Genomic DNA, 10,345 nt, shown 5'->3' with positions numbered 1-10,345 from the left:
AATTCAAAGAGACATGCACCTCAGTGTTCATAGCAGCACTGTTTACAATAGCCAAAACATGGAAAAAACACAAGTGTGCATCAACAGACAATTCATTTAAGAGGATGGGGGGTGGTGTGTGTGTGTGCGTGTGTGTGCAATGGAATATTACTTAGCCATAAAAAAAGAATGAAATACTGTCACTTGCAGCAACATGGATGGACCTAGAGAATATCATATTAAGTGAAGTAAGTCAGAGAAAAACAAATATTACATTATCACTTGTATGTGGAATCTAAAAAAATAATACAATTGAATTTATTTACAAAACAGAAACAGACTTAAAACAGAATAAAAACTTATGGTTAACCAAAGGTGAAAGGGAGTGGGAGAGGGATAAATCAGGAGTACTAGAGACAAACTACTATGCATAAGATAAATAAGCAACCAAGATTTACTGTACAGTGTATCAGTTCAGTTCAGTCACTCAGTCATGTCCAACCCTTTGTGACCCCATGGACTGCAGCACGCCAGGCTTCCCTGTCCAGCACCAGTCCCAGAACTTGCTCAAACTCATGTCCATCGAGTCGGTGATGCCATCCAACTATCTCATCCTCTGTCGTCCCCTTATCCTTCTGCCTTCAGTTTTTCCCAGCATCAGGGTCTTTTCCAATAAGTCAGTTCTTCATATCAGGTGGCCAAAATATTGGAGTTTCAGCTTCAGCATCAGTCCTTCCAATGAATATTCAGGACTGATTTCCTTTAGGATGGACTGGTTGGATCTCCTTGCAGTCCAAGGGACTCTCAAAGGTCTTCTCCAACATCACAGATCAAAAGCATCAATTCTTTGGTGCTCAGCTTTCTTTATAGTCCAACTCTCACATCCACACGTGCTGCTACTGCCAAGTCGCTTCAGTCGTGTCTGACTCTGTGCGACCCCATAGACGGCAGCCCACCAGGCTCCCCCGTCCCTGGGATTCTCCAGGCAAGAACACTGGAGAGGGTTGCCATTTCCTTCTCCAATGCGTGAAAGTGAAAAGTGAAAGTGAAGTCGCTCAGTCATGCCCGATTCCTAGCGACCCTAGGACCTTTGTTGGCAAAGTAACTTCTCTGCTTTTTAATATGCTGTCTAGGTTGGTCATAACTTTTCTTCCAAGGAGCAAGCGTCTTTTAATTTCATGCCTGCATTGGAGCAAAAAAAAAAAGTCTGTCACTGTCTTCCTTGTTTCCCCATCTATTTGCCATGAAGTGATGGGACCAGAAGCTATGATCTTGGTTTTCTGAATGTTGTGCTTTAAACCAACTTTTTCACTCTCCTCTTTCTCTTTCATCAAGAGACTTTTTAGCTCTTCTTCATTTTCTGCCATAAGGGTGGTGTCATCTGCATATCTGAGGTTATTGATATTTCCCCCGGTAATCTTGATTCCAGCTTGTGCTTCATCCAGCCCAGCATTTCACATGATGTACTCTGCATGTAAGTTAAGTAAGCAGGGTGACAATATACAGCCTTGACGTACTCCTTTTCCTATTTGGAACCAGTCTGTTGTTCCATGTCCAGTTCTAACTGTTGCTTCTTGACCTGCATACAGATTTCTCAGGAGGCAGGTCAGGTGGTCTGGCATCCCCATCTCTTTTAGAATTTTCCACAGTTTGTTGTGATCCACACAAAGGGTTTGGCATAGTCAATAAGTAGGAATAGATGTGTTTCTGGAACTCTTTTGCTTTTTTGATGATCCAACGGATGTTGGCAATTTGATCTCTGGTTCTTCTGACTTTTCTAAATCCAGCTTGAACATCTGGAAGTTCACGGTTCACGTACTGTTGAAGCCTGGCTTGGAGAATTTTGAGCATTACTTTGCTAGCGTGTGAGATGAGGGCAATTGTGCAGTAGTCTGAACATTCTTTGGCATTGCCTTTCTTTGGGGTTGGAATGAAAATTGACCTTTTCCAGTCCTGTGGCCACTGCTGAGTTTTCTAGATTTGCTGGCATGTTGGGTGCAGCACTTTCACAGCATCATCTTTGAGGATTTGAAATAGCTCACCCGGAATTCCATCACCTCCACTAGCTTTATTTGTAGTGATGTTTCCTAAGGTCCACTTGACTTCATATTCTAGGATGTCTGGCTCTAGGTGAGTGATCACACCATCGTGATTATCTGGGTCATGAAGATCTTTTTTGTATAGTTCTTCTGTTTATTCTTGCCATCTCTTCTTAATATCTTCTGCTTCTGTTAGGTCCATACCGTTTCTGTCCTTTATCGAACCCATCTTTGCATGAAACATTCCCTTGGTATCTCTAATTTTCTTGAAGAGATCTCTAGTCTTTCCCATTCTATTGTTTTCTGCTAATTCTTTGCATATGGGACTATAAAAACATTTTGTAATAACCTATAATGGAAAATAATATAAAATGAAAAAATATATATAGCTGAATTACTTTGCTGTACTCCTGAAACTAACACAATATTTTAAATCAACTATACTCCAATTAAAAAAAGTTACAAACAAAACCTCATCAGCCATTGTAATTAGTATAATTTTTGTCAAATTTAATGCTAAGAATATTTGAGTTTCACAAACTATACTTACCGTTTCCTGTTCCCATCAGTGCCATTGCCTTCATTTCTATGACCACAGCAAGTTATTTACGTTGTCTTTACAACAATAGGTACTTTTCATCTCTCTTAGACATGCTCAAGGTTGTAAAATGCACAAAGCAAAAAGTAATTCAATTGGAAAGACTGAGTCTCTTGTTAGTGTCAAGATATTTAAACATTTAGCTCAAGTATTGATTCTTTTGCATTAAAATCAATTTTAGATGTTAACAATTGCTAATCTAATTGCTAGTGATGCTGCAATTAACAGAAGAACACAAATCATGGGCATCAAGTACACATTAAAGTCAAATAACAAGCAATTTTTTTCCTTAATTCTTTGAGGGTATTGATCAAACCCAATGTAATTTCTCTTTCCAAATGGAATTCTGGCTCTTATGTAAGAATGATGAAGTAAAAACATCCCCTGTAAAGGGCTATCTCACCTCCTTCCATGTCAATGGAAAGGAGGAAATGAAAATTAAACATTATAGCCAAAGCACAGATGAGAGACTGGATACACTGATCACCATCTATTTTGATTACAACAATTGTTGGGGCTAAATGCTTGATCTATGTTTGAGAATGGCAGTTACTCTGCTTAAAAGAAAGGAAGTGATCAACATTGTGATGTAGCTGAGATTTATCTGTATCAAATCTAACTATGTTTTGGGATATACTGAAAATCTTGATCTATATAAAAGTTTCCAATTTCGCAGAACTTTATTCTCTGTCAGTACCTAGAAAAGTCTTTGAAATGGATTGGAACTCTACAAATGAAAGGAGGAGTGCAAATGGAGTGAATAAGGTCCCAAACACTCTGTATGATTCCACAAGTTTTAACCACAGTCACATTTTCCTTTCATGATTACTCTATGCTCACTTCAAGGGAAAGATATTTAGTGAATCAGAAACTGGAAGTAGGTCTCCATTGGAGTCTATGACATATTTGCTATGATGTTCGTGATTTACATAGCCTCTTCCTCTCCACTCCTAATTGATGAGAACTGGACCAAGGCTCAGAGAAGGCAATGGCACCCCACTCCAGTACTCTTGCTTGGAAAATCCCATGGACGGAGGAGCCTGGTAGGCTGCAGTCCATGGGGTCGCTACAGTCGGACACGACTGAGCGACTTCACTTTCACTTTTCACTTTTATGCATTGGAGAAGGAAATGGCAACCCATTCCAGTGTTCTTGCCTGGAGAATCCCAGGGACGGGGGAGCCTGGTGGGCTGCTGTCTATGGGGTCGCACAGAGTCGGACACGACTGAAGTGACTTAGCAGCAGCAGCAGGACCAAGGTTAAGTTGATGGAAATACTTAAGCATTTTCTCTAGTTTTCCCCACAAAGATCAACACAAGGACCAGCAATGGTGTTGTTTATGTTAGGCTGACTTACTATCTCATGCTGCTCCTCATTTCTAACATCCATGATTCATTCACAGTATTTCATCAAATGCACTCATAAAGTGGGATTAATCACATTTGCCTATAATAGTGAATGATTATTGCTTTTGTCTTAATCTTCAGATAAAAGCATTTGAATCTCCTCTGAATACACCTTCTCTACTCAATCCATGGGGTTACAAGTGCAGACATTCTCACCCCCAACTCCACAGATGGGCATGTAAACCCAGGGCTGATGGAACCAGAGCATGGAATCCTGTCATCCTAGATCTTTGGTCCCCTGCCACAGCCTTCTGTGCAGCAAAGGATTTTGCCCCCAGGCCAAGTTGGAAACATCATCTGTGAAGAAATTTAATCAGTTTATGTGATATATTCATGCAATAGTAATTCAAAATAGGGGTTGGCATACCAGAGAGGACCGAAAATGCTTTGGCATTTGGGGAGAGGACCAGCCCGACCACCTGCCCCCAGCAACCTAAAGTAAATTCTATCATCCACATTCCTACCAAAAAACACAAAATCTAGCTCTAATTCTGGAGTAGAAGAAAGGAAACCCCACTCAAGCCACCTATATCAATTGCATTTGTCCTTGATCCACAAATAAATGAGTTAAAGACCATGGATTAGTAGGAAATTCTGCACCTCAAGTTTACTTGGATAACAACTGAAATAAATTTTGAAAGAACTGACTTGACAGTGGAAATATAAATAATTCATAAAACAGAAGAAGCTATAAGGAATTCTCATTAATGTCCTTAAACCAAAATAGACTACTATGAAAGAAGAGCAGTTGGGAAGCAATGAAGAGTTCATGGAAATTAAGAATACATCACCAAAATGAAAAATAAATCGAAGAAGTGCAAGAAAACAAATCAGAAAAATCTCCTGAAATATAGAGTAAAAAGACCAAAGACAGAAAACATGAGGGAAAAAATGTCAAGAGAAGTAGAACTGAAAACACCAATATCTGTCCTATACAGATGTTCTAGGAACAGAGAAATGAGAAAAAAATTTAAAAAGTAATAGAACATACCCTAGAGTTGATATAAAATATAAAACTTCAGATTGAAAGAGAACCAGTTTGGAAAAAAAAAGATCCATTCTGAAACTTCAGAATATGTATAAAGAGAACACACCAAAGTCTTTGGGTTGGGGGGGTGAATAGGGGAAACTTTACTACAAACAAGTAACGATTTCAGGGATTCCACGGACACATGGGATGCAAGAAAGCAATGGAGGAAAGCAGAGCAACTATGGGAGATACTTAACATTCTAGCCAGAGGAGTGGCCAGTGGGGGGATGGAGCAGGCCAGGGACTGCTTATGCCTGAGATGGACAACAGCCCAGCACACACCAGAGGTAGAAGTCCAAGTGAAATGTCAAAGGAATTACAACTGAGCAACCAAGAGTGTCAGTTGTACCTAAGGGAATCTAGCAGATGCAAATATGTGTAACAGATTTCCAGGTGAAATCAAGACAGGTATTCTTAGTTGAGACACCAAGAAGTGATAAAAACAGTAGTGGAACATAAAGATAGTTGGCTCCTAGTGAAAAATCCGTACTTTTATATCTTTATAAGGTATAAAATAATAAAGTAATAATATAATGTATAACGTAATAAAAATATTATCCATGAAAAATAGAAAAGCAAGCAAGAAAGCAATGGAGTAATGCTTTCAAATAACTAAGGAAAAAATATTTTGAACATAAAATTCTGTATGCAGCCACACCATCAACCAAGTGTGAAAGTGAAATGAAGACATTTCATACATGCAGACTTAGACCAGTTCTTATATAGCTCTTCTGAAAAAAGTTGAAAAGTACCAAAATATACTTCAGCAACACCAAAGAGGAATCCATGACAAAGGATGACACAGACTCTAAGAAACAGCAAAAGTAACCCACAAAGACCATACAAAGAAACAGTGGGAATAAATTTATGCAATGTGACAATAAAATAGTCTGTTTAAAAGTAACTATTCCAAAAACAGTACAAATAACAATCGGGATAATTACAAAATATATTTTCTCTTTCAACAAGAGAATTACAAACTCTGTGAAAATTGTGGTCCATAGATGCAGTAAGCTAAGACAAGGCATTCATTTGAGAAATGGATAAACTGTATGAAAGGAATATCCATTTCCCTTTGTTATAGGAAAATCTCAGAGTAGCACAGGTTTAGGAACATAAAATTACAACTCCTTTTCTATGGATTCAATCATCCCACCTAGATCTGTAACAAATACTAGTTACATAATCATAATACCGTAAGTGCTATTATTTGGACTTGAATTTCATAATAGATTTATAGATGAAGACGACGTATGGAAAATTCAGGTTATAAGTGTTATTATAAACTATGCAAAAGAGAGTTACAAAGTTGAAAGGATTTCTGATTTCTGGTCAGAAATATAAGATGCTTTAAAATCACCACTCCATCCTAACAACTAACAAAAAGCCTGAAAATCAACAACTTTTCTTAAATCCCTTAGAGAATTGAAGTCACGGGGCAAACTGCTGCCCTCAAAATTGGAGAGACAAACAGGCCAATAGAAAGAATCACAATTTACTGGAGGAGAATCCTAAATGGAAATCAGACCATGTTCCTTTAAACCATGACATGAAGACCAGCTTTCAACTAAAAGTTACAGGGCAAACTGAAAGGCAATCAACACATTTTGCAGAGAAGGAACAGCATCAGAATCAAATTCAGATATGTCAGGGATGTTGGAATTATCAGTCCAAGTATTCAAACAACTATGATTAACATGCTAAAAGCCCTAATGGATAAAGCAGACAATATACAAGAATAGATGGGCAAGAAGAAAGATGGAAATGTTAAGAGAATTAAAATGAATTCTAGACATCAAAAACAGAAATGAAGAATGTGATTACTTCTGATGGGCTTTGGTGGGCTCATTCATAGAGTGGACATGGCTGAAGAAGAAGCATGAGATTATGTCAATAAAAAGTTCCAAAACTGAAAATAAAAAAAGACTTTAAAAAAAGGAACAGATTCATGGACAACTACAGAAGGTATAACAAAGATATTCCTTTTGGGAATGCCAGAAACAGAATTTCCTCAGATTAATATTAAACAACAAATCACACATCCAGGAAACTCAAAGAACAATAAGTAGGATCAGTTCTCCCCAAATGACACACAGGCATACAGCATTCAAACTACAGAAAATCAAAGATAAAGAAATTTTGAATGAGGCCAGAGGGGGAATAATACCACACCTACAGAGGAACAAACATATGAATTGAGATCTGACTTTTCAAAAATTATGCAAGTAAGAAGAGGGTGGAGTGAAATATTTAAAGTGTTGAAGAGAAAGAAACATTAACCTAGAATTCTGCATCCTGAGAAATTATCATTCAAAAGTGAAGGAGAGGCAGTGCGCCAGGTGATGGTCGCACAGGTCTCTTGCTTCAACAGTGTTTGGAGGGAACAGACCCAAGGACACCCCTTGTTCAAGCCTCCCATCACCCTCCAGTCTTTTTTCCAATCACAACCTTCAGAATCAGCCACTCAGCTGTCTTCAGTCACTAGGACCAGCCAACACCATTTTCTGAGCTTACCTCCTTATTACCGATCAACTGTGAGATTCGTCAGAATTATTCCACAGAGGTGAGGGCCACCATCAACCTCCTGGTCAACATGCATCTGCAGGCCTCCTACACCTACCTCTCTTTGGACTTCTGTTTTCACCAAGAAAATGTGGGTCTGAAGGGCATGGGCCATTTTTTCTGCCAGTTGGCCTAGGAGAATGGCAAAGGTGCCCAGCTGTCTCTTGAAAATGTGAAACCAGTGTTGGGGTCGTGTCCCCTTCCAGGACGTGCAGAAACCATCTCAAGATGAGTAGGGTAAAACCCAGGATGCTATGGAAGCCACCCTTCTCATGCAGAAGAACCCAAGCCATGCCCTTTTAGATCCACATGGCCCCCGCAGACCCCCACCTCTGTGACTTCCTGGAGAGTCACTTCTTGGAGGAGCAGGTGAAACTCATCAAGAAGATGGGTGACCACCTGACTAACCTCCACAGGCTGGCTGGTCTTCAGGCTGGGTTAAGGGAATATCTCTTGGAAGCACAACTAGAGACCTCTGGAGCCTAGCGGACTTTGAGGAGCCCCTCTGATGTCAGGGCTTCTACATGAAGCCCCTCTCTGCAGCCACTAGGCAGCTTTTTAACCCCTCAGGAGCCCTCTCCCAAACCTTGGACCAAATGCAAACAATAAGACTTTTTGCAGAAAAAAACAAAGTGAATGAGAAATTAAGACGCTCTCAAACAAAGATTGAGAGATATTTGTTGCCAATAGATCTGCTTTTTCAGAAATGTTTAAGGAAGTTCTTCAGACAAAAGGAAAATTATATAGATCAGAAACTCGGGTTTACATAAGGAAAAAAACATTAGAGAAAGAATAAGCGAAGGTAAAATAAAGCTTTTTTGCTTCAAAATAATAAAAGCAACAATATATTCTATGATTTTACCAAAATGAAAAGAAACTGGAAGGCAGAGACAATGAAATTAAGAGAAGTGTAGCCATACTACTTTCCTCATCTTACCTAGGAGAGAATCAAGTTTTACTAAATAGTTGATGGATCAAGAAAAAAGAAGTTTAAATATATTTTTGTAAGCTATATAGTAAGTTATAAAATAATCAAAATTGCATGAAAGAGTAGGGAACTGAGAAGTGTTAAATGGGCTAAACTCCAAATCTTTCATTGAGGACAGTATTCCTGACAGTCGATAAACCAAACAAGAGAGACATAGAATACTATTCAGCGCTCTAGATATATCCATAAAAAGGACCAAAGCCAGAAACGATCCAAAGTGGTTAACTCCAAGGCATGGACTCAGAGTTGTGAGCCGGAGAATGGAGAGCAAAGACATTCCTCTTGTCAATTTATACATTTCTCTTTTCTTAATATTTATTTTTATTTATTTATTTGACTACACTGCGTCTTAGTTGTCGCATGGCGGATCTTTAGTTGCAGTAAGTGGAACCTAGTTCCCTGACCAGGGATCGAACCCTTCCCTGACCCCCACTTCAGCATAGGGAGTGCAGAGTCTTAAACTCTGGGACCAGCTGGGAAATCCCCAGTTTAAACGCTTCTAAATTGGAGGTTGAAGTTTTACTTGTATGACTATGTCTGTTATTTAAATACTTTTAAAAAGTAGAATTTTATGTAGGAAATCTATAAAATAAAGTTTCAGAGGAAAGTCCATAGCAATAATTGTATTATTTTGCAAGAAAGACTGCAAATAGATGGCCAAGATTTCAACTCAAGAAACCAGAAAAATAAAAACAAATAAGCCCAAAGAAGCAGAAAGAATTAATGAAGATAAAAGTAAAAACTTGTAAGGGAATAACAATATGTGTGCATTGTGTGCTCAGTCACATCCAACTCTGTGAGATGCTATGGACTGTAGCCTTTCAGGCTCCTCTGTCCATGGGATTCTGCAAGGCAAGAATACTGATATGGGTTGCCATGCCCTCCTCCAGGGATCTTCACAACCCAGGGATCAAACCTGTGGCATCTCCTGTATCTTCTGCATCACAGGTGAATTCTTTAGCGCTGAGCCACCATATGGTTCAACATAAGACATATTTGAAAGGAAGAGACATTTTCCAAGTTAACCTAGAAAATCCATGGGAATAATAAAAAATAGTTGCAACAAATATTAGTGTTTTATAAAGAGACCAGATAAAAGATAACAGCTTTCTTAGGTTCCTAGTAGTAATCAGAAAGTTAAAATTTTTATACATAAAATGCTACATAAATATTTTAATGTACATAAATATTTTAATATATAAGATCAATATTTTAATAAATAATATTATAATCATTAAACTTTTAAGTATAAAAGTATATAGAATCCATAAGAGCAATAAAAGATATGAAATGCCTAGAAATACATTTAATAAGAATTTTGCAAGATTTATGCAAATAAACTCTAAAATTTTTCTGAAAGGCTTTGTATTAGTTTCCTGTGGCTGCTGTCATAAATTGCCACAAACTGATCAGGCTGGTTCCTTTACAGAGGCTCTGAGGAAGATACTGCCACATCCTTCTCTCCTAGCTTCTGGTTGTTACTGGCATATCTTATTACCCCCTTAGCCTGCATCATTGTGATCTCTATCTCTGTCTTCACATGGTCTTCTATATTTTCACATAGTCCTCTATATCTGTGCATCCTTTCTATCTCTTAGAAGGACTCTCATTTGATTTATAAACCACCCTAATTCAACATGATTTCATCTCAATACTTGCTTTAATTACATCTGCAAAATCCCTATTTCCAAAAACATTTTGGGGTTCTGAATAGACATGAATTTGGGGAGTACCCTGTTCAAC

At 38.3% G+C, this 10,345-nt stretch overlaps 2 pseudogenes; both read left to right on the top strand.

Annotated features, from left to right (window-relative positions):
* Nucleotides 1–5,146: 5,146 nt before the first annotated feature.
* LOC133255244 (SNRPN upstream reading frame protein-like) lies at nucleotides 5,147–5,511 on the top strand (annotated as a pseudogene).
* Nucleotides 5,512–7,271: 1,760 nt separating this feature from the next.
* LOC133255243 (ferritin light chain-like) lies at nucleotides 7,272–8,100 on the top strand (annotated as a pseudogene).
* Nucleotides 8,101–10,345: the final 2,245 nt, after the last annotated feature.

Source organism: Bos javanicus, chromosome 10 (genome assembly GCF_032452875.1).
Source record: "Bos javanicus breed banteng chromosome 10, ARS-OSU_banteng_1.0, whole genome shotgun sequence".
Lineage (NCBI taxonomy): Eukaryota > Metazoa > Chordata > Mammalia > Artiodactyla > Bovidae > Bos > Bos javanicus.
This window is presented reverse-complemented; position numbering and strand designations above follow the sequence as displayed.